Below are 27,824 nucleotides of genomic sequence, written 5' to 3'. Positions count from 1 at the left end.
GCCTGTGGTTACCGCCCCTAAAGCTCCCATTGGCCGGGAACGGGGAAGCACGGCCAATGGGAGCTTTGGGGGAGGTACCCACAGGCAAGAACAGCTCACAGAGTTCTCTGCTCCCCCTCCCCCTGGGGCCACAGGGAAGCAGTGCCTGTGACTTCCCGGAGCGGCATGGGGCCAGGGCAGACAGGCAGGGAGCCCATCCTGGTCCCGGTGCGTGCCCCTGCCACCCCGGAGCCGCTCAAGGTAAGAGGCGCCAGGCTGGAACCCGAACCCCTCCTGCATCCCGCACCCCAACTCCCTGCCCTGAGCCCCCTGCCTGCACCCCAACCCCTTGCCACACCCGCACTCCCTCCTGCACTCCAACCCCCAGCACTGAGCCCCCTGCCACACCCCGCACTCCTCCTGCACCCCAATTCCCTGCCCTGAGCCCCCTGCCTGCACCCCAACCCCTTGCCACACCCGCACTCCCTCCTGCACCCCAACCCCCAGCACTGAGCCCCCTGCCACACCCTGCTCCCCTTCTGCACCCCAATTCCCTGCCCTGAGCCCCCTGCCTGCACCCCAACCTCTTGCCACACCCGCACTCCCTCCTGCATTCCAATCCCCTGCACTGAGCCCCCTGCCACATCCCGCACCCCTCCTGCACCCAACTCCCTGCCCTGAGCCCCCTGCCACACCCCAACCCCCTGCCATACCCCACACTCCCTCCTGCACCCCAACCCCCTGCCCTCAGCCCCCAGCTTCACCCTGCGGGTGGGGGGTGGAGTGGGGGCAGCGGGGGGGGAGTGATGCGGCCCTCGGACCAACGTACGAGTCTTCATGTGGCCCTTCTGGTGATTCGAGTTTGAGACCCCTGTTTTAGATAGAATAACCCAGCTACATTCGCTGAGCCCAGACTGAGTTTACAAGGTTGGCAGTCCGGAAAATCCCCCCACTCCCCTCCACACACTATTATTTGTGAGTGGGGAGAATTTCACACTTAAAGGGAACTGCAGGAGTCACTTTCCAGAGCAGAGTCCCACTTTAAGATTTAGAATTACAAAAAGATTTGTAAGGGCATTTTGAAACAGATTGTTAAATAGAGAAAGAAAACAAAACCTACCACTATCAAAGCTTCCTTAAAAAAGTGTGTGAAAGACTAAACTTGTTAAAATAAAACTGTCCTGACATGGTAACTGTTGCTTCTTTACAAATTTAAATCATTTGATAGCCATGCACAAGAACAGACAGGGATATAACAACAAATGCATTGATGGATGAGGGAACTTGATGGGGCTGCAGTGAAAGGTGGGAAGTCCTAGCAGCGACGGAGGGAGACACTCCCCGTGGGATAATAGTTAGCTCCTCCCCCTGGGAGTCTCTGGCACCCATTGGCCAGCTGCAGGAGAGAGGTGCTGATGAATCAGCATTTCCCAGCTCCCAGGATGTAACTTGGCACAGAGGCCACATGGAGCCTCTTTTGATTTGCCCATTCTTACTAGTGGTTTCAGGCTTGGGTCCTAGATACACTTAAACTGAAAGTAGGGCTGGCTTAGACATAAAAGTATCATTTGCAGTCTACAGCAAGCTTCCAGGTCACAGGTGTTTCAGCCCACTAGGGAATGACTGAAATGTTAATATTATCTTAATTGTGCATGCTCCAGTGAGGTGTGAGGTGGAATATGAGCTATTTTGTGATGTCTGACAGCTCTGCGGTGAGAATCACTCTGCTTCTCTCCCTAATCATTACACTGGCTGGTACACAGCAAAGCATTCTCCTTCTGCTTTCTGAAACCTCCGTCATCTACTTGCTAGTTTCCTAATTCTTTCCAGAAACATACAAATGAGTTCTGAGAACAATGAGCCAGACCCTCCACTGGAGTAAACTGATATAGCACCCCTGAGATTAATGAAGCTATTTATGGCAATTTATATCAAATGAGGATCAGGATCATTACCTATTCCTCTTACATTCCTATACATAACAATAGCACATTGCCCGGTGCAGGAAGTTTGTGGTAGCTTTGCAAGAGGCCTAAGATTAGATCAAACTGGCCGTACTTGAGAAAATACAAATCCCACTTTCAAAGTGAAGGCTGTGTCATTTTCCTTGCCACTAGACTCTATAGACTGGCTCACAGGTAAGCAAAACACACAACATACTTCCAGAACTGGGTTAAACATGGTTATGTAACATTAAAACACATGCAACTTTCCTAGTTTGACACTTCATAACCAACTGTAAACTCAGTTAGGTTTATTAAAAGGTTGGTGAATTTTTTGAGATTCTGTTCTGTACCATTTCAACAGAACCTGGAGCAATGTATGTGTGACATTCCATACCTTGGGGGAGCATCCTGTAACCCCCATATTCCTCATTTCTATATAATTGTGATCTTACATATAAAGCATGCCTGTAAGGTATCAGGGGAATGGTTATGATATGCTGAAAGTCATTTCTCTATCCATATATGTGTATCATTACCGCATATGAAGTTATGAGAATTGTGTGGTATGGTTGTCACTAGAACATGCTGTAAATTGGGGAATAAGCCAGGTATTAGCTCCCCAGAGGCAACAGCAAGGAAAGTAACCAATGCCAGGGTGGGGTATCAATCAATTAATCAACAACCATTGACTAGGGGAATTGCTCAACCTTGCCTGGAGACTCAGCAATGCCCCGAGACATGCCTGGACTTGTGTTTTCAAGGAGTGAGGGTATAAAACAGACACAGAGGCTATATGCTGGCCCTTCTCCTGCCTCCACCTATGCTGCAAGCAACTAAGACTAGACTCCAACAGAGGAGACTGGCTCAGATTTAAGGAATAAATCTGTATATTAAGGACTGCAATATCCAACAGGGTGAGAAAAACTGCTTAATCTAGATGTTGCCCAGTCTAATAGGGTTGAGAGTTTAGACTGCGTGCTTATATTTTATTTCTTTTGGTAACTAACTCCGACTTTTTGCCTGTCACTTAATACCACTAAAAATGTACCTTTTATGCTCAATACATTTATTTAATTGTTTATCTTTACCAGTGAGTTTGTATGAAGTGTGCGGCAAATCTGCTCAGGTTTTGCAAAGGCTGGTGTATGTCCACTTTCCACTGTTGAAGTGCTGAAGCAATTAATAAATTTGCACTGCCCATCTTGAGCAGTACAAGATGGTGTATTCCTGGGGTACAGTGCTGGGTGCTGGGGCCTTTCCCTGTGTGATTCATGAGTGGCTCTGGGATCATTCATGCAATCTAGCTGGGTGTGGGGCTCCACATGCTGTTGTGCTGAGTGATCACAGCACCTAGAAGGGGTACCTTCTTGTCACTAGCAAAGCATTATGAGAGACAGCCCAGGCTGGAGAGAGTTCAGGGGGTACAGCAGCCCCACAGTCCCAGGCTGCACCCCAGGGGTCCCGTCAGAGTATGTTTAAACAAGAAACCATGTAAAAAATTGTGGTTTTAACTCAGTACAGCTTTGAGTTTCTAGGTTCACTATCAGCAGCAACTTAATATTCCGGAATTGCATACACCAGAGCCAAAGGAAGTTTGCCTGACACCTCTCACTCAAATAGAAACATTTCTGTCCACATCATTTGTCTTTATTCACATTTAGTTTTCCCACAGAGATTCTCAGAACATTTCAAGAATAAATATCTAACCCCAATTTATATGTAATTACCAGAACTTGCCAAAGAAATTTGGATGAAACCACATTCAGAAAGAATATGCAGATCTGTCAAAATTGAAATGTGTTGTGAAATCAGATTAATTTTGCCTAATTTCTATTTTGGAAGAAAAAGGGAATGGGGGGGGGGGGGGGGAAATCCTAACAATATTGCAACTTCCCATTTCAACATTTCCAGATTAGAACATTTTGATTTTACATTTGGAAATTACTTCATTCTGTATTTTTTATTTTGCATTATATTATCTATTATAATTAGATTATCTATTATCTATTTTTTAAAGACCAAATCAAAACAAAATGTTTCAATCAACACAAAACAAATTGTTAGGACTGTCGATTAATCACAGTTAACAAATGCAATTAACCCAACAAAATTAATCTGCAGTTTTAATTGCACTGTTCTACAATAGAATACCAACTGAAATTTATTAAATATTTTGGATGTTTTTCTACATTTTCATATATATTGTATTTTGTGTTGAATTGAAATCAAAGTGTAAATATTTTTATTACAAATATTTTTACTGTAAAACTGATAAAAAAAGAAATAGTATTTTTAATTCACCTCATACAAGTACCGTAGTGCAATCTCTTTGTCGTGAAAGTGCAATTTGCAACTGTGGATTTTTTTGTTACATAACTGCACTCAAAAACAAAACAATGTAAAACTTCAGAGCCTACAAATCCATTCAGTCCTATTTCTTGTTCAGTCAATCGCTAAGACAAACAAGTGTGTTTACATTTACAGGAGATAATGCTGCCCTCTTCTTATTTACAATGTCACCAGAAAGTGAGAACAGGCATTTGCATGGCACTTTTGTAGCTGGCACTGCAAGGTATGTATGTGCCAGACATGCTAAACATTCATATGCCCCTTCATGATTTGGCCACCATTCCAGAGGACATGCTTCCATGCTGTTGATACCCATTAAAACAATAATGTGTTAATTAAATTTGTGACTGAACTCCTCAGGGCAGAATTGTATGTCCCTTGCTCTGTTTTACCCACATATATATTTGCCAAATGTTTCACAATGTAGCAGTCTCGGGTGATGACCCAGCACATGTTGTTCATTTTAAGAATACTTTCACTTCAGATTTCACAAAACGCAAAGAAGGTGCCAATGTGAGATTTCTAAAGAGAGCTACAGCATTCAACCCAAGGTTTAAGGAAAGTGCCTTCCAAAATCTGAGAGGGATGAGGTGTGGAGCATATTTTCAGAAGTCTTAAAAGAGCAATACTCCTATGCGGAAATTACAGAACCCTAACCACCAAAAAAGAAAATCAACTTTCTGTTGGTGGCATCTGACTCAGATAAATGAACATGCGGCAGTCCACACTGCGTTGTATTGTTATCGAGCAGAAACCATCACTGGCATTGTTGCATGTCTACTGGAATGGTGGTTGAAGCATGAAGACATATGAATCTTTAGCGCATCTGTCACATAAATATCTTGCAAAGCTGGCTACAACAGTGCCATGGGAACAACGGTTCTCTCTTTCAGATGACATTGTAAACAAGAAGTGGGCAGCATTATCTCCCGCAAATGTAAACAAACTTGTTTGTCTGAGTGATTGGCTGAACAAGAAGTAGGACTGAGTGGAATTGCAGGCTCTAAAATTTTACATTGTTTTACTTTTGAATGCCCTTTTTTGTCCACAGTTCTACGTCTGTAAGTTCAACTTTCATGATAAACAGACTGCACTACAGTACTTGTATTAGGTGAACTGAAAAATACTATTTCTTTTGTTTTTTTTACATTGCAAATACTTGTAATAAAAATAAATATAACGTGAGCACTGTACACTTTGTATTCTTTGTTGTAATTGAAATAAATATATTTGAAAATGTAGCAAACATCCAAAACATTTAAATAAAAAGGTATTCTATAATTGTTTAACAGTACGATTAATCACATGATTAATCAAGATTATTCTTTTAATCACACAGTTAATCATGATTAATTTTTTAATCGCTTGACAGCCCTACAAATAATGATTTTTTTCATTTTTCATTCCATTTTGGAATAAAGACAACATTTTGAAATCTCAAATTCCAACACAAAAAGGGATTTCTCTCCTCCACACAGAGTAAACATAAGAACATAAGAATGGCTATACTGGGTGAGACCAAAGGTCCATCTAGCCCAGTATCCTGTCTCCTGACAGTGGTCAATGCCAGGTGCCTCAGACGGAATGAGCAGAACAGGTAATCATCCAGTGATCCATTCCCTGTTGCCCATTCCCAGCTTGTGCAAACAGAGGCTAGGGACACCTCAGAGTATGGTTTTGCATTCCTGCCCATCCTGGCTAATAGCTATCCTCCATGAATTTATCTAGTAGTTTTTAGAACCCTGTTATAATCTTGACCTTCACATCATCCACAGGTTGACTGTGCGCTGTGTGAAGAAATACTTCCTTAATTTGTTTTAAACCTGCTGCCTATTAATTTCATTTGGTGAGCCCTAGTTTTTGTCTTATGAGGAGTAAATAACACTTCCTTATTTACTTTCTCCACAGCAGTCATGATTTCATAAACCTCTATCATTCCCCCCTTAGCCATCTCTTTTCCAAGCTGAAAAGTCCCAGACTTACTAATCTCTCCTCATGTGGAAGCTGTTCCATACTCCTAATAATTTTTGGTGCCTTTTTCTGTAGTTTTTTCCAATTCCAGTGGATCTTTTTTTTTTTTGAGATGGGGTGACCAGATCTTTATGCAGTATTCAAGATGTGGGTGAACCATGGGTTTATATATAGGAAATATGATATCGTCTGTCTTGTTACCTATGCATTTCCTAATGATTCCCCACTTTCCAAGCTGCTGCACATTCAGTGGATGTTTTCCGAGATCTAGGAGTTATTGTGGATAAATCTCTTTCTTGAGTGGTACCACCTAATTTATACCCCATCATTTTATATATATAGTTGGAATTATATTTTCCAATATGCATTACTTTACATTTATCAACACTGAATTTCATTGAACATTGAATTGAACAGTATAATCAAGTAATTATAACACAAAGAATATTAACCTTTCTCAAGTGTCAAGAAAAAAGTTACATTAACTGTGAGGTGGAGAAAATTTGTACCCTAAATGCATTCAGAAACCAAGAATAATTCTTTAATATCTTAGAACAAAAATATTTAAAATCAAGTATCATGAAAAAAGTTATACTAACTGTGTTGTGGACTTTTGTCCCCAAATTTATTCAGAAATTATGAACAGTTCTTTAATGTGTTAGGCAAAAAAACAAACAAACAAAAAAACAAACAAACAACAACTTTATTTACCTAGCAAATTGAAAGAATTACCAGGGGTCTCAGTTAGCCCTTCTACCTTAGGTCGATTGTATATTTCGAAACAACAAGGAGTCTGTTGACTAACAGATTTAACTAACTTAACTAAAGACTAACAGATTTGTTTGGGCATAAGCTTTCATGGCTAAAACACCACTTCTTCAGATGCATTAAGGTGCCACCAGACTCCTTGTTGTTTTTGTGGATACAGAATAACACGGCTACCCCTTGATACTTGTATATATAGAGCTCTGCACGGATAAAAAATTTGGACCTGCATCCAATCCGCATCCATGATAATTAACTTGTATCCAATCTGCACTCCACCTTTTATATGTATGTGTATGCGCACCTGCACCAGCACCTATCTCACTATTAGATCCCTGCAAGGATAAAAAAAAATTTGGATCCACATCCGCTCCGTGATCTGCAAGGATGGTAAACAATACAACCGAATTGGGCTCTGTGGATGCAGATATCCACAGATATAAAGTGTATATCCAGTGATTTGCAGGCTTTTATGTGTACAATAACCACTGTCACTGCAATGCATTATAAATTAGCATATGCAATGTCCTAAAATAACATATTAGGAGGGCCAATGCGCATGAGTTATCCCAACATATATCCCGTGGGGTATATTATGCCATGGATGTGATGAGGGCTAAATTGGTAAATTTTAATTAACATTAAGGCAGTTCTGAGAATTTCTCCATATACAAACTAAATCCTTCCTAAGTCACAACTTCTCCTTGCTTCTTCCTTACTCCTAGGCGGTACTGCCCATTCTCTACCCCTTCCTGACAATCTCTCACCTGTATTTTCTGGGGAGCAAATAAATAGGCAATTGGTTCTGCTTGCTCCTTAATGCTTGGGCCCAAAGTCTAGGGAAGTCCTTGTAGAGTTTAAAAGGTTGGGTTTTTTTACTCCCTCTTACTTGCTTGCACGGGTATGTCATCATCTATCTATCTATGTAGTGTATATACGTATATCTAGTGCTAAAAGTTTTTTGATCCAATCAAATAAAATATATATTTAAATTTCATAAATATGTATATAGAACATGCATATTAAAATTAGGGTAATATTTTGGCAACAAGTTATATTTTTCTTTCTTGCATAGATGTAACCTGTAGACAACAGCCAAACAAACAAACAAGATTCTTAGAGAGGTGCAAATCTTAGAGAGTGGAGCACACATTGCTGTTGATATGCATATCATCTGAAAAGAATAAACTAAGTTTTTCTTTCCACATTCTTAACGCAAAACGCTTGTAGCTAATGGAAACTAACTAGGAATATTCATTTCCCTTTAGCAGTTACTCTATTTGCCATGTGGAAGTGCAATCTTTGCATGTGAAATATTTTATTTTGTTGCTGGAACATGAAGCTGATCAAGTAGAGCGATTCATACCAGCCCACTTTGACTCCACCTCTGCTGCTTCTGTGCAATTAGTACTTTAGTTTCTTGTGCTGTCAGTCAGATAATCATAAGAGCTAAACTCAAAATATATTTTAAATGTCCACTTTACACATTGATTATGCATGGGATTTTGACTAATTACTAAAGAAAGAAAAAGTGCTTCTGAAAGCATTGGAATATGATAATTTAATTAGTACCATTTTCTCCTGGTGGATGAAAGCTGTATTTCTGCAACTGCTTTGATTTAAGAATGTGAGGATAGGTTTTTAGATTCATTTTCTGATAGCTTATTATTTTAATAGACTGTCATGAGCATATTATTATGAATTTCTAAATTTCTAAATGTGAAAATACAACAACTTTCAAGGAGGTCATCACATCCCTTTTTTGTATTATTTTTGCCTTTTTAGGGTAACTGCTGAAGAAGCACAAGCTCTGAAACTATTCATCACAAAAGACACTTAAAACTAAAGCTAGAAAATGTAGCTTCCTAAAGTTTGGATTCAAGTTTTTTGTTCAGCCTTAATTATAAAGATATGAGTAACATAGACATTGAGATTTTAGTCCCAATTCAGACTGTGAATACTTCCAAAATATAGGTGTTTGGATTCAAGCTTTTCATTCAACTCTCTCTCTAGATAAAACATATCTTGCATTGTGCTCCTTGCTGAGATTACACAAGTCAGCCATGAAACTAGATCTGACAATTACAGCCAAGAAAATGTAATAGAACCGATAATACTCCCTCATGTAGGGGTCAAATTTCTGTTACATTAAAGACTGTAGCGTTAATGGACACTGTCTGTGTGTATAAAAGGAAGAAGTTTCCTCTTTAGAGCGAGTTATTGCAGAAATATTTTACTTATCTTTCACAGACTTCGTAATTAAGTAGGCAATAATAGTAAGTACTAAATTAGAATACATTTTTTAAATTAAATCAAGTTAATTTAGCTAGAATGGTGTTATAAGGAAACTAAGGGGAAAAAATCAGTCATGATTTGTCATTAATAATGAAAGCCTTGTCAAAAAGGCTTCTGAATAGCAACCAGAACTATAAAATCAAAAAACCTCATGCACTAGCCTTCCAAAAGCAATAGTATCTATTGATTGAAGGAAGCCTTCACTGGTAAAGTGGAAAGACCTAACTACAATAATTTCTTCTGGATGCCAAATGCAATCACAATATTTTCAACACTTTCTTAATGCAGAGATAACAAAGTGCATAAAATGCAGTAGATGCTGCCAATGAACGGAAAGGAAAACCTAATCTGTCATGTACAGTGGCTGAAACCTCAAGAACTGCCTGCTACAGAACTACCATAGCAATAGGCCACATTAGCTGGGCAAAAAAACCTGTCATTCTTTCTACTGTCCATAGTTAAAGCAGCAATAATACGGATGCCAGGTTTGTCAGTTGTTCTTCAGTTGGTGTTTACACCCACATTTAAAAAATATTCTTCTTTCCTCTCTGACTCCTGGAGCTGGTTGAATCAGCAGGATCCTATTACCTGCAGATTGTTTTTCTGCTGAGCTGTTGTAGCTGTCCCATTCCTTGCAAATTGCTTTCTGAGTGCTGCTTCCCAATCACTGTGATACTGAGGGCATTTTGCCTGGGTCTCTGGTGTCTGCTGATCGCAGGTTCACAGCACTGCGACTGTGCTCACTTTTGTAAACATTACCCTTTGACTTCTGCTCACTGTCCTGTTCTTGAACTAATTTAGCAACCAAACAAAACATATGCATTCTCCAGTACAAACCAACTTATCTAGTAACATACCAAGTTTTAAGCACACTGCAAAAATCTAAAGCTTTCTGTATAGTTTTTTTTTTTTGCTTGTTTTTTTTTTTTAAAGAAGTGACATTCTGTGCAAAAATACATGAATGGCCCGAACCTAAGCGGGTATACTCTGAAGATAAAGAAGTTATGTTGATAAACTTTCTCAGCATCTGGCCCTAGGTTGGCTCGATTCTATGATCAGGTACAACTATCATGGACTTCAGTGGGATTGTCTGGATGTAAGTGAAGGCAGAAAGCTGGCTCTTTAAATGCTTTTCACGCTGCTTATAAATACTGGGGAGGGATGAATTGGGTCTGATAAAAGAAATGCCATGTTGCAGTGCACTCAGGAGAAGGAGCACAAAGATCCCTGTAGGGATACAATAGACATAAGTGTTTTATTAGTGATAATCTTCAAGTGACACAGATAGTAAATGCTACTTCTAGGTGCAGAAAGATGTAAAACAGTATTTAACACAATACGTATTGCAACACAATAAGAACCAACCTCCATCATGACACGGTCTAGAACTGTGGTTCTTAACCTTGGGTGCACCCACCCCCTGGGGGTGCGAGATGCCCTTTCTGGGGGTACGAGACATGCCAGATTTTTTTAGAAGGTAAATCATTGAAAACACAATTAAGCACAGGCACGTAAGTACAACTACTATGTTTCACAAACCTATGTATTTATTAACATTATACATTTTTAACAATTACTGTCATATACAAACAAAAAATATATCTAGGTTTAAAGAACTGACCTACTTTAACAATTTTTGATAAGGGGTGCAAGAACATATTTTGATTTTGGTAAGAGGTGTGAGAACATATTTTGAGAACCAAAGGGGTGCAGGCTGCAGTAAAGGTTAAGAACCACTGGTTTAAAAGAATGGTCATTGAGCTGGGAGCCAAGACTACAAGCTGTCTCTGACAAGCCAATATTGTTCCACAGTTCTTTAGCTGTTTCTTGGCTTTCAGAAAAGACCTTTTTAATGCTCTATAAATAGAGAGTGTCCAGGGAAAAGTGTGCAGCAACATCACTGGTCATCAGTAGCTTGGCTATTTTTTTCCTGTGAGATGAAAGGATTAATACTCACCTCCTGACACAAAGTTATTAGAGATAGGCTTTTGGACTCAGGCATGTTTAAGGTAAATCTTCTGCATTTATTCGAACACTTAGGAAATCGAAGATGGGGGAGGAAGTAAAAACAGATTTGCATTTAGCCATGCCCCCAGGCCTTTAACAGAGGTACTCAGGCCCTTAAGTGTAATTTTATAAGTTATCCTGATGCATCTGCAATTAACATGTAATCGTCTAAAAGGATTAACATTGTTAGACCTAAAGATCTTAAAAGGTGAATTCCAGGTCTTATTATTCCTAAACACTTTTAATAGCTCTGGAACTGCACAGAGATCAAATATTGCGACCCTCCCCCGATCCCTTCCAAAATAATCCAAGCAACCTTTTCAAAGTGATTTTCTTTCTCTAACTGGGCTCTTCATTGATTTCTCTTCTTTTCAGTGTCAATCAAGCTCCTGTGTCCTTACGGAATTGTTCAGGGGTATGAGATATAAGTACTGGACTATAATCTCTTGAGGATTTAGTGACAGCAAAATGACTTTAGCTCCGACAGATCCCTCTTTGAACTGCTTTTAAACCCCCCTAAATTTCTTCCTCCAGTGTTAAAGATTTAGCTTGGCCTAAATTTATCTGTGGTCAGGACACCCTTCAGACTCGACTGACAGTCAAATATATTACTACTTCTAGCAGTGCCATACAACGTGCTGGCTGTGTGTGTGTGTGGGTGATGACGTGACACTCTTCACAATGGGTGGGTGGTACCAGCAACTCTCTCGGCAGTGGCAGGGTTAAAACCTCTGACAGGGACTGCAAAGTAACTACTGTGGAATGGCTGATATGATGACACTTGTTTGGCTTGCATACCAACATATAGTAACTGCATACCTCCAGCAGCAAGCAGGAGTTAACCAGTTCCAACTTGTGACCCAGAAGGTGTTGTGGGTGAAAATGGTCTCTGGCTAATAATGACTTGGGGCTTTTGTATTCTTCATGTTCCCTTGGGATGACTATCTTACTTCTTAATCAGCTCTGTGTAACTTTACCCTAACTGGTCACAGACCGAAAAGTTGGGAAATCCCTGTGTTTGGGGAATGGCCTTACCTTATAGTCCTGTAATCTAGAATCTGCTGTGACTCCAGTCACACAGCAGAAGATATACCTTGCGAAAAGAACAGACTATTGTCATGTTAGTATTTTGTATTGCATCATTTGAATATGTCCCATTTCTCAGTATTTTGTTTCACTCCTTGCAATCCAGTTTATGGAATGACAGGCCCAGGCAGCCCACTGAGGATGTTTGTTATTCTCCTGGACTTCCTTTCATGAAGGCTCCAGCATAGGAGTTTTAACAATAGCTGAAAAGATCCTTACTGTAATGACCCTTTGTTTGGTGTCTAGCTCTTTACAGACATGGAGGAAGCTAAATACAGAGAAAGAACTAAGGAAGTTCCAACAGAAAGGCCCTTATTGAAGTTTCCTCAAGGCCACAACATATACCACCACACCAGAATCCACTCTTGCTATGCTTGCTAGTGAGAGCCACTTCCGGGTCTCATAAAGCTACAGGTCACTTCACTGACTGAATCATATAATCTCCTTCCTCATCATGCTTCACTGTAAGCCAATATTTTCTCCATCATGGGGAGCTCTCCACAATTGCTGGCCCAGTCCAGACACTCTGCAGATGTTTTGGCTGCAATATCTTGTAGTTTAAGATGCAAAAAGTTTCAACAGTAGATCTCACTGACTTCAATAGTGGTAAGCTCCTAACTCTCTCCAGAAAAGAGATCACTTCAGCACTCTTGGCAGCACTTACTGGCAGCACTTGCTTGGGGTTGAGGTCTGAGTCAGTGGGGTTTCTATCAGGAGAAAAATCTGGTGTGAATAGAAATGGTTGAATATTCAAATCCTAGAATCTGGACAATCAAGTTCTAGGAGCACCACAGACCTTGAAGGCTTCATACCATGGGAAAAGATCTTCCCTGAGTGATGGACAGTCTACTGGGCCTGCAGTGATATAGTGTCCCTGCTGTGTTTAATTCTATTGCTGCCTAGATGTCTGAGGCCCTGGGTGACATATCTATCTCTACTTCAAAATCCTCTCCAAGTTCCTTCATAACAGATTCATAACACCAGGCAGGCAGGCTGAAATAGAGTGAATGACTGATCAGGGGATGGGTTAGAGGGGAGGTTAAAGCTAAGGAAATAATCCATTATAGGCTCCTTCTTCAGATAAATGATTTTTTTTTCCCATAGGTTTGTATAGTTCCATGGCACTTGGTGAAAAGAAACAACTCTATGCAACTTGAGATGAAGGGGGGGGGGCAGTGGTAGCCCTAGATAAGACCCTTAGATAGTGGGAGCAGATTCAAATTCTCCATCGCAAGGAATCTTATCCACAAGACAGAATTCTTGTTGGATGGCAAATGTAAAGGCGTGACAAATTTATGTTACCAATCTGCCTGCGGCTTCAGGTGATCAGGCTGAGGCCGCAGGATTGTTAGGGGAGGAGATGACGGAGCATACCAAGTGACCAAATTTTAAAGCTTTATTAATAAAATAATAAAATAACAGCGGAGAATGCTGGGATTCCATTCCCCAAGTCACTCAAAGGAAGGAAGAAAGCGTTAGTGCCCCAAGCCCTAACCCACTTTCATACTCACTCCTGCACTACCCGAAGCTGGACTTTAGACAGGTACCCGAAGCTGGACTTTAGACAGGCACTTTCGGCTAATCGCAGCTCCCCCGGCCGCGGTTTGCTGTTCCAGGTCAATGGGAGCTATGGGAAGTGGTGGCCAGCACATTCCTCGGCCCACGCCGCTTCCCGCAGCCCCTATTGGCCTGGAATGGCGAACCGTGGCCAGCGGGAGCTGCGATTTGTCGAACCTACAGACGCTGCAGGTAAACAAACCATCTTGGCCTGCCAGCGGATTTCCCTGACGGGCCACATGCCAAAGGTTGCCAATCCCTGCTCTAGGGCCTCAATCAAATTGACAAAAAGCAGGAAAAGTCAGATTAATCTGCTACTTGTCCCATTCAAAATGCCTGCTGCTGTTCCATTTATTACTTCCTTCACAATGGTGGGAGCAAAGGATGGAGTGGCAACCTTAACTTTGCATTTCCTATTTATCATTTTAAGTTGGACTCTTATGTCAATTAAATGTATCTTTTTGTCTTTAATAATTATTTGATTGTGTATGTAAACAATCTGAGATAATTAATGTGGTTGCCTGTGTTGTTACATAACATTGCAGTTTCAACAGACAGCAGGTCACCTTAATGACAGGGCCAAGATAAGAAACTATGCATCAGAATAGAACATTCATATGGGGTCAGACTGGAGAATAGACGTGAAAACTGATAGAAAAAAAGCATTCAGGAGAATACTTCCATTTCATCTTCACCTTCACTCCACTTCAGCTCAGTTTGATTTACTGATCTGTTTACATTACAGTGCTTTGATATATAATTTCAGTCTCTATGTATTGCCAGGGAGACAGCATGCTCTAGCTGCAGATCATTAGGTTCTTTTCCCACTTCTGCCACAGATTCACTATGTGCCCTTGAACATAAACTCAGTACTTGATTTACATATCTCTTAAATGACCTAACGGTTAGCTATTTCATGTAATATGGGGAGATTTAAGTAATGTTTGCAAAGCATTTAGTCCCAAATCCTGAGAATCACTTAAAGCATACATGTAACTTTTGATGACTAGAATAGTCCAACTGAAGTTAATTTGAAGATGTCAGTGGGACTACCTACATATTTAAAGGTGCATATGTGGCAAAGTGCTTTGTTTAATCAGTGTCCTATAGATTCTTGGATGAACAATGCTAAAACCATGGACAATATTATCTTTAACCAATACATCCACAGCATCCATAAGTAATGTTTTCAATCATGTGTGGTTGGCTAGGAGACTCTGTCACATCTTGGTGGACAATAATCTTGCCTCAGGTATTCACACCTTTGTCACTTCTCAGCAGGACTACAGCAATGTGATAAACCTGGAAACTTTCAGCACTTAGGAAACTCCAACTAGTACAGAATGCTGCTGTGTGTCTCCTCAGCAACATAGGCTAGCTTGAGCACATGGAACCTGTCCTCCACTCTTTATACTCACTTCTCACACAATTTCAAATCAAATCCAAGTTCTGAGCTCTTATCTTCAAAGTACTCAATGACCTGGACTCAGAATATGTAAAAGATCACTTAAAACCCTGGGATGAAGACTGTAGTCAAAAACTCTGCTCCTCGAACACAATTGAACTCTCAACAATAAGGGTAAAGGTTGTCTGTGTGAGAGACAGATTTTTCTTGGGGGCTGGTAGGTGACTGTGCAAGGAACTGCCCCAGGATCTAAGGACTATCACAAATCTTACCATCTTCCACTCCAAGTGCAAGACACATTTCTTTGACCTGCCTTCTCTTAACATAAATACATAGTTGTGTGTGTGTGAGAGAGAGACACTCCATTGCACATTCTTTTCCCTCTTGGGAGGGGATGAGAGAACAATACGCAATGGACGTTAGTCACATGGTTTAATGCAAAACTGGGAGATACTCAGATATTATGGTGAGTGTGAGTGCTGTATAAAAATCTATATAAAATAGAATTCTGGGTGGAGAAATGCAAGACCACCTTAAACACTACATTCACTAATTCTGGATGCTTTTTTAGTCATAACAGTACTACTGATCTGCCTTCACTATGGTAAAAGCTATTTCTGCAAATTCCATTGTGTCCCCCCAAGAGATCAAGAAAACAAACATATTACTGCATCGGATGGCTTCCTGGCTGCACTCTTGGCAAATGGTTGATTGAATAGCCAGCTAGTATAAAATGGTAGTTTGCTACAACAAGCAGAAATTCATGACTCCTGCAGATGCTCAGTGCTTGATTTAGGAACCTTCGCTATGTGAACACGTTTATTGTTTTCCAACACACACAACAAAGAATGCTGTATGTTATATATGGAACATGTAACACAATCCCATCAAGAAACTTGTGATGAGTGTGTTTAAAAATGCTATTTTGCTTCTTAGACCCAACACCTCCAATTTATTTATCCATTAGATGACATAATAGGTAACTATTGACTTCTGTTGAGATTCAGTCAGGACTTATTGACCTGAGAGTTAAATATTGATTGCATTGAAGACAAGATAAATCTTTATCTGAAGGTTGCAATAAATCTTAAATTTGTCTGAAAACAGATGTTTGTGTTGTTTCATTGTTACATGTGCTATGGTACCAGGAAAAAAAATAAGACTTAAAAAAGTGTTTTGGCTTATTTAAAAAAAAGTTCTCCAACACGCTATGGTGCATAAAGAAAGCCTTGTCTTCTTTCTCCCTCCTACCCACCATGACTCAACATATAATAAATATTTATAAACAACATTATGGGACAAACTTTTAAAAAAGTTCCTTTTGAATTAACCAGGTGTGTTATAGTGTATGGTATGCTGTCCTTGGTTGAAAATACCATGGGTGAAATCCTGGCCACGCTGAAGTGAATGGGAGATTTATCATTAAAATAGAATTTCATAAGGTGTGCATCTGAATAGTCTGAGTAACGTCGTGGCATTCCAGCTAAGCCTAGGAAATGCTGAGGGAAGAAGGTTATGTTAACACCTGCAAATATTACTCCGAAATGTACTTTTTTTCAGGTTTGGTGTAGTGAATATCCTGTAAAAAGAGGGAATCAGTGGGTAAACCCTGCTATAATAGCGAACCCAGCTCCTACTGAAAGAACATAGTGGAAATGTGCTACTGCATAGTAAGTGTCGTGTAGCATAATGTCTAAGGATGAGTTGGCTAATACAATGCCTGGTGGTCCACCAATAGTAAATAGGAAGATGAAACCAAGAGCTCAAAGTATGGCAGCGTCTCATTTAATTATTCCACAATGTAGGGTGGCTAATCAGCTGAATACTTTTACTCCTGTTGGGATGGCAATAATTATTGTTGCGGATGTAAAATAGGCTTGTGTATCTACGTCTATTCCAACAGTAAATATGTGATGGGCTCATACAATGAAGCCTAAGAAACCAATGGATATTATTGCTCCAACTATCCCTATAAAACCAAATGGTTCTTTTTTATCTGCATAATAGGTAACAACATGGGAGATACTGCCAGGAGAAAGGGAAGGGGCATGATGAACCAGTGGTCTGATTTGGCATGGAAATATCCTATTTCCGTAAGAAAGGCAGCATTTTAAAAACTTTATCTTTGGCATACTATAAATAAAGCTTATTACTGGGAATCATAAATACTATCGTCCATCTTCTATTTGTTTCCTCTTGCTGTCTTTCAGATACATTCTTTTAAGCATTTGATGTCAAAAGCATAAGACTTTGTTTTCTGACTTCTGATTTCAAATAATTTAATTTTATGAGGAAATGCTGAAACGTACTAATTTATAACTTGATTGCGCTCTGCCAATAGGAGTCAGTTTCATGTACTGCACTAATCTACTCATGTACAAAGCATTCATACAGTAGCATGAGAGGAACAGTAACATATATTTTCAAGCTCAGTAAATATTGCTGGTCTAATTCAATTAACAGTGAAATGAATCATCATCTGCTGAAAACTGGGACTTCTTATTTGTTCAAATCTTTCATAAGACTCTCATTTAACAAAGCATTACTATATACTGTTGTGCTTTACATCTTCAGCCAAAACATTGGCTGTATTAACCCTCACAAAACCCCCATGAGATTATTTTATTGGATTGGAACAATGAGATAAAAGAAGTTTAGGGAACTATCAAAAGCCCATTTAAGTCAATGAGAACCAGAGGCGGTTGAAGATCAGAAATTTCAATTCCACAGGCATTCCTGGTATTTCTAAATTTATTTTCATCCCAAATCAGGATGAAACATCAAACTATCAAGATTCCTTTCAGGGAAAAAAAAAACATTCTGAAAAATTTCAATTTGGAAATTGAAACAAATAGTATTAAGATGCTGCACAAAGGAATACAAACAGTAAGACAGGATACTAGTTAATAATACTAAATCCAAATGTTTTGGGGCCTGGTTCTCTGTTGGTGTAAATCAATGTCCCTCTTCCAAAATGAATGGAACGATGCTGATTTACAACAGTTATGTATCTGGCCACAAGGATTAGGAAACATTTCATGATGTTAAATGAATAGAACAGTCATTCATGAGAGAATAATCTGTCACATGAGTAAAAGTTCCACATTCTAAAGCATAAACAGTAAAAGTACAAGAATTACACCAGCTGAGAATCTGGCCCTTAGTTCTTAATTAAAGTTGTTTATATCATTGTCTTTTTGTTTCCCAGACTAAAATATGCCTGGTGTATAAAATATGCATTTATTGACATGTTGCTATGGCACTGGACTGGGACTCAGGAAAACTGGATTCTACTCCCAGCTCAGTCACTCACCCAATGTATGACACTGGACAAGTCAATTCACCTCTCTGTGCCTCTTTTTATTTCCACGTTCTATCCATCTTGTCTATGTAAACTGTAAGGTGCTCTGGGCAGGGTCTGTCTTTTAGTATGCGTCTGTAGAGTGACTAGCAAAATGGGGCAGCACCTCCTGCCTGCTGGCAGCTCTGCCAATTGACTCCTCCCGCACCCTCCCAGGGCCTTCTGCCCCCTGCGATCAGCTGTTCCGTGGCATGCAGGAGGTGCTGGGAGGGAGGGGGAAGAGAGGAGACGGGATACACTCAGGGGAGGGGGTGGAAAGAGATGGGGTGGATCAGGGGCAGGAAGAGGCGGGGGGTTGGGGCCTGGGGATGACCAGGGGTTGAGCACTCCCCCCCTTCCCCCCCGGGGACAATTGGAAGCCGGCACCTGCAGCTATGTGCATGGTTAGGTCTTATGGCCCAGGGACACCGATGGCCAGGTGTGGTACCAAATCTGCTTTTTGACTGTTGCTGGTGCACACTTCTGACTTCAACCTTTTGGATTTCTCTTTCAAGGGTCAATTTTATTTTGATAAACTATGCCCATGGGATGTGCACTATCCTCTTCAGCATTTGAGAAAATGAGTACAATGCTACACTGGGCAGTGATGTTGGAAGCTGGTTTATGGCAAGTCGTGCATTACTTATTCTTTTTGTTCATGGGCAGCACTAATTCAGACAACTGATGGACACCTTTCAGTCCCTTGCTAAAAGACTTGGGGGTATGAAAAAGCAATGGAACCTTACACTACACTGACCTACCTGGGCATTGAGCTAAACACACTGGCAGGTAAATCATGATTCCCTCAATATAAGCTTCAGGAGCTATTGGACTTGATTAGGAGATGTAAAGGGGTTACCTAGTTACACTCTGTGAGCTGCAATCTCTTATTGGGAATCTTAACTTTTCCTGCCAGGTGTTAGCCTCAGGGCAAGCATTCTGTGTTTGGCTTGCAGCAGCCACTGCAGGAATAGCGAGACCTCACCCTTTTATGAGTTACTAGAGAGATGAAGGAAGATTTCGGGATGTGGGAACAGTTTCTGGGCCATTTTAATGCAGCGTCATCATGGACGGAAGAATGGATACTGGAGGCTGAATTAAAGATGAACTCAGATGCTTTGGGAGGTATGGGTTTGGGGGTATTTTACCAATGTGGGGTGTGCCCAGAAATGGCCCTCCACCTGGCTGCAAAAAGGGATAGTGCAGGACATAACATTTCTGGATTTTTCCCCATTTTGGTCACTGTGGTCGTTTGGGAACAGAGTTCGCTAACAAAAGAGTGTGCTTCTGGTGTGACAGTATGGCAGTGGTACACATTATCCATCGCCAGTCCTCCAGATCACACAGGGTTACGAGGTTAGTAAGGATATTTGTACTACGATGTTTATGCTTTAAATCTGCTTCACTTCCAAACACGTGTGCAGGGTTGATACTGGAATAGTCGGTGCATTGTCTCCTTTTCAGACGGACAGATTTTGGGTTTTGGCACCAGGAGCTAGCGAGGAACCCAAACAGACACTGCGAGCACTGCGGAACCTTGGCATATGATGGTTGCCAGTATAGCACAGAGGTCGGTGGCTCTGCAAACAGTGTGAAGCTATGAGAGAAGTTTTTAATGATTTTGTGCTATTCAGGCTCTGGAAGGCCTGTCAATGATATAGCCCATTATAGAGGACCGTGTGCTGCAATACATGCCGTCAACAACCAAATCACTGGTGTCTTCAACCATCTCCACTCACCTATCAGCCCTTACATTTGTCTGTGAGCTGAACAGTTAACTAGACCTTGCAGCAGGTTTTTTAGTTCACCCTAGGGAGGCTACACATCATCCCATCACTGTTAATATGCTTAGGGATCTGCTGCCGATCCTGGAACCCATATATTGCTGTGGACAGGCGCTGGCCTTGTTCAGAGCGGCATTTCTGGAGCTTTTTTGGAGCTTTTACGATCAGTGAGCTAGTACCTAGTTCCTGATAGTGATTCTCTGGAAGGGCTTTGGCACTAAGGAACATACAGTGGAAGGGGCGATCAATTATACTAACCTTGAGGAAGTCAAAGTTAGATCAAGGTTTGGGGATGAATCCATTATTCTACAGGGACTTGGTAATCATAGAATCATAGAATAACAGAGTTGGAAGGGACCTCTGGAGGCCATCTAGTCCAACCCCCTGCCCAGAGCAGGACCAATCCCAACTAAATCATCCCAGCCAGGGCTTTGTCAAGCCTGACCTTAAAAACTTCTAAGGAAGGGGATTCCACCAGCTCCCTAGGTAATGCATTCCAGTGTTTCACCACCCTCCTAGTGAAAAAGTTTTTCCTAATATCCAACCTAAACTTCCCCCACTGCAACTTGAGACCATTACTCCTTGTCCTGTCATCTGCTATCACTGAGAATAATCTAGATCCATCCTCTTTCGATCCACCTTTCAGGTAGTTGAAAGCAGCTATCAAATCCCCCCTCATTCTTCTCTTCTGTAGACTAAACAATCCCAGTTCCCTCAGCCTCTCCTCATAAGCCATTTGTTCCAGTCCCCTAATCATTTTTGTTGCCGTTCGCTGGAATCTCTCCAATTTATCCACATCCTTCTTGTAGTGTGGGGCCCAAAACTGGACACAGTACTCCAGATGAGGCCTCACCAATGTCGAATAGAGGGGAATGATCATGTCCCTCCATCTGCTGGCAATGCCCCTAATTATACACCCCAAAATGCCATTGGCCTTCTTGGCAACAAGGGCACACTGTCGACTCATATCCAGCTTCTCGTCCACTGTCACCCCTAGGTCCTTCTCTGCAGAACTGCTGCCGAGCCATTCGGTCCCTAGTCTGTAGTGGTGCATTGGATTCTTCCATCCTAAGTGAAGGACTCTGCGCTTGTCCTTGTTGAACCTTATCAGATTTCTTTTGGCCCAATCCTCCAATTTGTCTAGGTCCCTCTGTATCCTATCCCTACCCTGCAGCGTATCTACCACTCCTCCCAGTTTAGTGTCATCCGCAAACTTGCTGAGGGTGCAATCCACACCATCCTCCAGATCCTGAATGAAGATATTGAACAAAACCGGCCCCAGGACCGACCCTTGGGGCACTCCGCTAGATACCGGCTGCCAACTAGACATGGAGCCATTGATCGCTACCCGTTGAGCCCAACAATCTAGCCAACTTTCTACCACCTTGTAGTGCATCCATCCAGCCCATACTTCTTTAACTTGCTGACAAGAATACTGTGGGAGACGGTGTCAAAAGCTTTGCTAAAGTCGAGGAATAACACATCCACTGCTTTCCCTTCATCCACAGAACCAGTTATCTCATCATAGAAGGCAATTAGATCAGTCAGGCATGACTTTCCCTTGGTGAATCCATGCTGACTGTTCCTGATCACTTTCCTCTCGTCTAAGTGCTTCAGAATTGATTCCTTGAGGACATGCTCCATGATTTTTCCGGGGACTGCCCCTCTTTATTCACAATGGGGGGGCCCTTCAGAACATTCCAGTTCATTACAGTTTTAAGATGGGAATTGACGAAGTTGGGGCTCCCAGTGCATGAATTTGGTTCCCACTCATTTAGGATCATGGTGGCAATAGCAATGGTCCAGCTTGGTCTGAGATCTAGGGCAATTCAGACAATTGGGCACTGGCATTCTGAAGCATACAGAATGTACATGAGACCACTGGTAGGGAATCAATGTTAATTTTCTGTAGTGTTTTCATTTCAGATGCTGGCAGATAGGCCAGGCAGATTGTGGTGTGGAGATATGGGCACTGTATCATTTACTTGGTGCACAGGTGGGCTTCCAGGTTGTCTGGAGGTTCACAGCTGGGCCTCAGTGGTGATGCAGTCCTGAGCCAGCATGGGAGGAGACCAGGTGATTCCGCTTCTATACCCTCTGGGGGCCCATGAGCGGGCACCAGATATAATTGTGGCTCACCTTGGGGAAAATGCTTTGGGAATGTGTAAAGGGGTAGACTTCAGGATCAGAGCTAAGAAGGACTTGGGGCAGATCCTGGAACTTTGCACAGGAATAAAAAATTGTGTGGTTGGACATGCTGCAATGCAGGGTGTGTTGAGTTGACATGGCTAGGAGGTACGTGAATAGGTGTCATGGGGTGGGGGTGTTGATAATTCTGCATCAGGACATAGCATACATGGCACCGAATTATCAGGGAGGGTGGAGTCCACCTGTCAGACTTGGGAGGGACACGTTTTTGGGCCAATAATAAAGGGGGCATTATGAGATGTCTGTGAAACCGGCAAGGTATGGGAGGGAGGCAGCCACGTTAATAATTGTTGGTGCCTCCTTGTGGCAGATGTCCTGTGTAGGTACTCCATGGGGAAAGGGTATAGTGAGCAGATAAAATGGATTGGTAAAGGATTTAAAGGTGGTATTCTTTAAATGAATGGCAAGGGGGAGGGATAGTCTTATGATTGGAGACAACCCCATTTTTATAGCCCCCCCAACCCTCATTCGAGGGGTGTGCAGGGTAAAGTCCCTAGCAAAGGGTTGGCTGGGAAGCAGGATGGGTAAGGGGGGGCTGATGGAAATCTCACCCTGGTATATATTGAAATGATTATGGAATTACCTGCACTGTACACTTTTATCTGCTGGGTACTCCATTTAAGAATAATGTTGCGGCCTAATTAAACCACATACAGTGTCTCCTATCCTTCTTCCAGCATAGCCGGTTAACTCAGTTGCTCAAATGTCCAAGGAAAGTGAACACAAAAAGGATATACGGTAAGTACTGCTGTAATAGCTATAATTTGCTCTTACATTTGAGCTAATACTTGTGGAAATATTTTTGTTTCAGTTTTCATGTAGTTCTACTTGTTATGTCACAGAGAACAATTTAGTTATTAACAGACTGGCAACCCTGCACAGGCGCTTTTAACAACCAAAACAAACAACAAAACAGAAAACCTTTCAAATATTTTCTAAAACTTTGAGAGAATTCATATCCTGAGTGCTAAAGTCTAAACAGTAAACTTTATACGTATTTTGATATGTATAAAACCTTTGTGTGGTTATCCATTACATTAATATTGCATCACTTAGGGTTTTTCTATGAACTGTGTTGGAGAAGACATTTACAAAAGATTGGAGAACAGATTTTCATTACCATTTCTAAAAGATGTAATTTATCACATGGACGATGACACACACATCCTGAGAATTTTAAGATATTGAATGAAATAGAGAAATATATTTTGCAAAGGACACTGCTATTTCACTATGCTTTGAACATTTTTTTAACTTCTACAGAATATGAGATTTGACATTTCTGAAAGCTGTCCTTGAGCATTACATCTCTTAATTTTGGTCTCAACATTATCAAATAGTACCCTCACAATGTAATCCCTTTTTATGTGCTAGCAGGAGTTCACAGACTATGGTTATAATTTTCAAATCTGGGTACCTAAAGAATAAAGAACTTAGGCACCTAAAGAATAGCCTAATATTCAGAGGTGCTACGCATCCACAGTTCCCACTGAAATCAAATTCTAACGTTAGTCAACCGATGTTTGAAAATGTAACCTTTATATTTTAATTGCTTGAATCTTAAACATATTCATAACAAGACTAGCAGTTTGTTTACAGATTGTGCATTACTATGTGAAATGGGGGAAAGAAGTTTTAAATAGCTAGCTTTCATATGGTCTTATTGGAAAAAAATATATATAGACAATGTTATGACTTGACCATTTTAACAAAATAAAACCATCCAAATCAATGCAAAATATTTCCTACAGAGTATGCATACATAACTAAATTTTACAAAATGATGTGTAACAGTTAGTGTCAACACTGTACAGAAGAATGCATGTAAGCATAATGGAATGGAAAGTAGCTGAACAATATTTTAGGTTGCAACAATATTAAAGCAAAATTTCCATAGTTCTCTAAAATCCACAAGCACACAGACTGGCCTGCACATAGGTATGCTAGGTAAGGACACATGGTATAGTTTGTTTATTAATATGGAGTCATTTGGTTAAGGGATTACCAGAGATGTTACCATCGCCACCCAATAACCCATTTTTAACATTTCATCTTTCTTAGAACAATTTTTTTTGTGCAGAGATAGGGGAAAAAGCAAAAGCAAAAAACAATGGGAAATATCCACGTTCTATTTATATCATTGAGCTGCCCCTGCTGAGATCTACTGGTGAGCACCAAGAACCAGCTCCAAATTTCAATAACTTATTAGACTTTGGTTTTGGTTCCATGGAATGGTATCCCAGGTTGCTACTGTTCATAGATAGGACACCAGCACTGTCTAATGAAACTTGGAGGGAAGAAAAAAAGTAGACTATGCTACAACACATCATTTGGTTTAGGGCAAGTTGCACTGACCTGGAAGACAAACTATCATGAGTTCAAGTAACCTCTTTCGATAACTGTTGGTAATATTTCTGTGCACTTCACAAGCTCTTATAATGATCAAAGCCTCATATCCCTATCTAGAAAAAAGTCACTATGATTGCCTCACATTTTGCAGAAAAGCAAACAGAGTTATTCCTAGCAAAGAATAATTTTTCCCTCTATAAAAAAACGCCTCCCATTCTCCCCTCACTAATAATATTTATAACTGACATCCCTTTTAAAATAGTCTGGGATCTGAAAGTTAAGCTGTGTTTTTTCTAGCTTCTGCCTCTTCTTTAAAATTGTTTTCTTTAGGGGGGGAAATGTGTTCTCTTCAATTGTGCAAAGTGGCAACAAAGCTACATGACATTTTAAATATACACGTATTTCAATGCCCAGCATGAACCAAAAAAGTGCTAAAATTGTTTCAGAACATACCTGAAGAAAGAATGAGACTTTCCACTCATTTTTTACCCTGTTGGAGCTTTTCTTTGAGCACTTCTTAGTATTACAGGGTAACGTGTGTACAATTTGTTTAGAAACCCAACACATTTCAATAAAATCAACTTAAATGTTCTGAAACTTCTATTATAGAAAGGAGATTTTTAGGTTTGCTTCCACATAGAAATGGATAGCTAGTTTATTAAGCATTGCACAGTACGGAACACTCACAGATATAAATGCTTCCATCACATTAGAAAGGCCTGCTTTTCTTGTTGCTCTGTATTTGTGCCAAATAACTATTTCATGGTTACCTGTTTTTCTGCACAGCAGTTTGCAGTAAGATCAAACTCTCACTTCTTCTAGTATACAGAGTGGCTTCTAGATAATGAGCACATGCTTTTATGAGCAACTGGACTATTACATGGAGCACAAAACGTAACATCACAAACGCGGGAGATTTGAGGCTTTATATCCAGGAGAATGAAATTTGACAGAAATATTTCTTAATTTAGAATCTATTTTGTTTGCCTCATCATTCTACTTACTATGTACAGTGATACTTGCTTTAAAGTCTTTCTGATTAATCTACAGGAGTGACTGCTTCAGGGCAAACATACGGTAGCCAGAGATTAACTGATCTGAGAGGGAGAAAATCATTCAGAAGAGGGAGAAGGAATTTTAGGAGTATTATGACTCCTTCTCCCTCATGCTCACACCCAGGGGTGCTGGAACAATATTTATAGTGGGGATGATGACAGCCATTGAATCAAACTGTAAATGGAATCCACTTCAAGCCAGGGGATGCAGTAGCATCCCCAGCACCTATGCACACACCAGTGTTTTCTCTGGATGGTCGGGAAGAAGAGTCAAAGTGGAACACCCCTTTCACAAGTTCTTCATTCTTTTGTCTCTCTCACAACTGAGGTAGGTGATTGTGGAGCCTGCCCTGAGAATAAGTGGGGAGAGGAGAGCAAACACAAGAACTTAGGAGAGAGGGGACATGCATCTCCACTGAATGAACAGTGCTAGTTTAACTTCTGTGTTTTCTTCTCCCTTGGGGAATGATGGGAACACTGAGCCTTGGGGTGGCTCTGGGGGATCAGATTGTTGCTTTGGTGGGTGTGCATGAAAACTCTGGGCATGGGGGAGGCAGTTACATCTTGTGTAAAATTAATATGGCTAATATAATGTTATGGAGGTTAAACTATATGGAAGGAATTTGCATTTCCCAGGATGTGTGCAGTGCATATTGGAGAAGGGGTAAAAGAAATGCAAATAAAACATGGTACTCCAAAAGGAGGCACAATAGGTTGTGCTTTCTTTTTCAGATCTCTGTGTTTTGGAGCAAGAAATGAAAGTGGAAAGTAATCAGAACTCTAGTGGAAGTGGAATGTTTCCCTTTTAAGACACTCTCTAAACTGCTAACAGCTTTGGATCCAAAAGCAAGCTAGTAAGCCTCTGTGTGTAAATGCAAATTACCTAGCTGATGGGCATAAAACAGCTGCAAATAACGAATACATCTGGTCAGCAAACAAGCTACTAGAAGACTCAGATTATGGCCCTCCAGGAAAGGGAGGTGAAAAAACAAGTCAAGCCTGAAAATAAGGGGGACAGGTTAACCTTAAGGGGTGTGGGGGGGGGGGAATGGGAACAGGGAATGGGGTTAAGGAAATTGGAATCATGTTTTGCTAAGGTAGGGAATGGGACAGGGTCACAGGTGCACGGCTCTGTTGTGTCAGAGCTGGGAAGGAGGATACTAAGGAAGGAAACTGGAATCATGCTTGCTGGAAGTTCACCCCAATAAACATCGAATTGTTTGCACCTTTGGACTTCGGGTATTGTTGCTCTCTGTTCATGCGAGAAGGACCAGGGAAGTAAGTGGGTGAAGGAATAAGCCCCCTAACACTTCTCTCTGCTGCTTTTCTCAGAGATCCAGTCAGCAAGCAGCTCAGGCTGAGATAGCCGAAGAGCAAACCTCCTTCCTCCTGCTATGGCTGCCTCCTTCACCTCAGAGAACTGAATTGCTCAATCACTTCTGCCTCTCTCAAGCTTTTTTCAGTGCACATGTAAAAAATTAAAAAGTGGCAGTTTGAATATCATGGTTTTTTTCACAGAAATTGTACATTTTTCTTGACAAATGTTCAGTGTCTCCTTTTCCACTAAACTCCATGGCAACTGAAAAAATCATAATAAAAAATTCATCATCATCACCAAGCTCAGGATTCAGCAAGCCAAATTCTGCCAGTTGCAGCTGGGCAGCTCCAACCTCTTCATATTCTGCCCTCAGGAACACACAGTCAGTGCTCTTGCCCTTCAGTGGGGTT

The 27,824-nt window shown here is 41.0% G+C and overlaps 1 protein-coding gene and 1 long non-coding RNA gene across 4 annotated transcripts in view; one reads left to right on the top strand and one right to left on the bottom strand.

The window, feature by feature from the left end:
• Nucleotides 1-27,824, bottom strand: part of CDH18 (cadherin 18) — an 849,773-nt gene that overhangs the window by 100,677 nt on the left and 721,272 nt on the right. The gene's annotated exons all lie outside the window — the stretch shown is intronic.
• LOC311515517 lies at nt 141-27,555 on the top strand. The gene is made up of 4 exons (XR_014710167.1): nt 141-240; nt 23,370-23,430; nt 26,829-26,950; nt 27,429-27,555. It is a non-coding gene; the product is annotated as an uncharacterized lncRNA (long non-coding RNA).

Source organism: Lepidochelys olivacea (assembly GCF_965140295.1).
Source record: "Lepidochelys olivacea isolate rLepOli2 genome assembly, chromosome: 2".
NCBI classification, from domain to species: Eukaryota; Metazoa; Chordata; order Testudines; family Cheloniidae; genus Lepidochelys; species Lepidochelys olivacea.
This window is presented reverse-complemented; position numbering and strand designations above follow the sequence as displayed.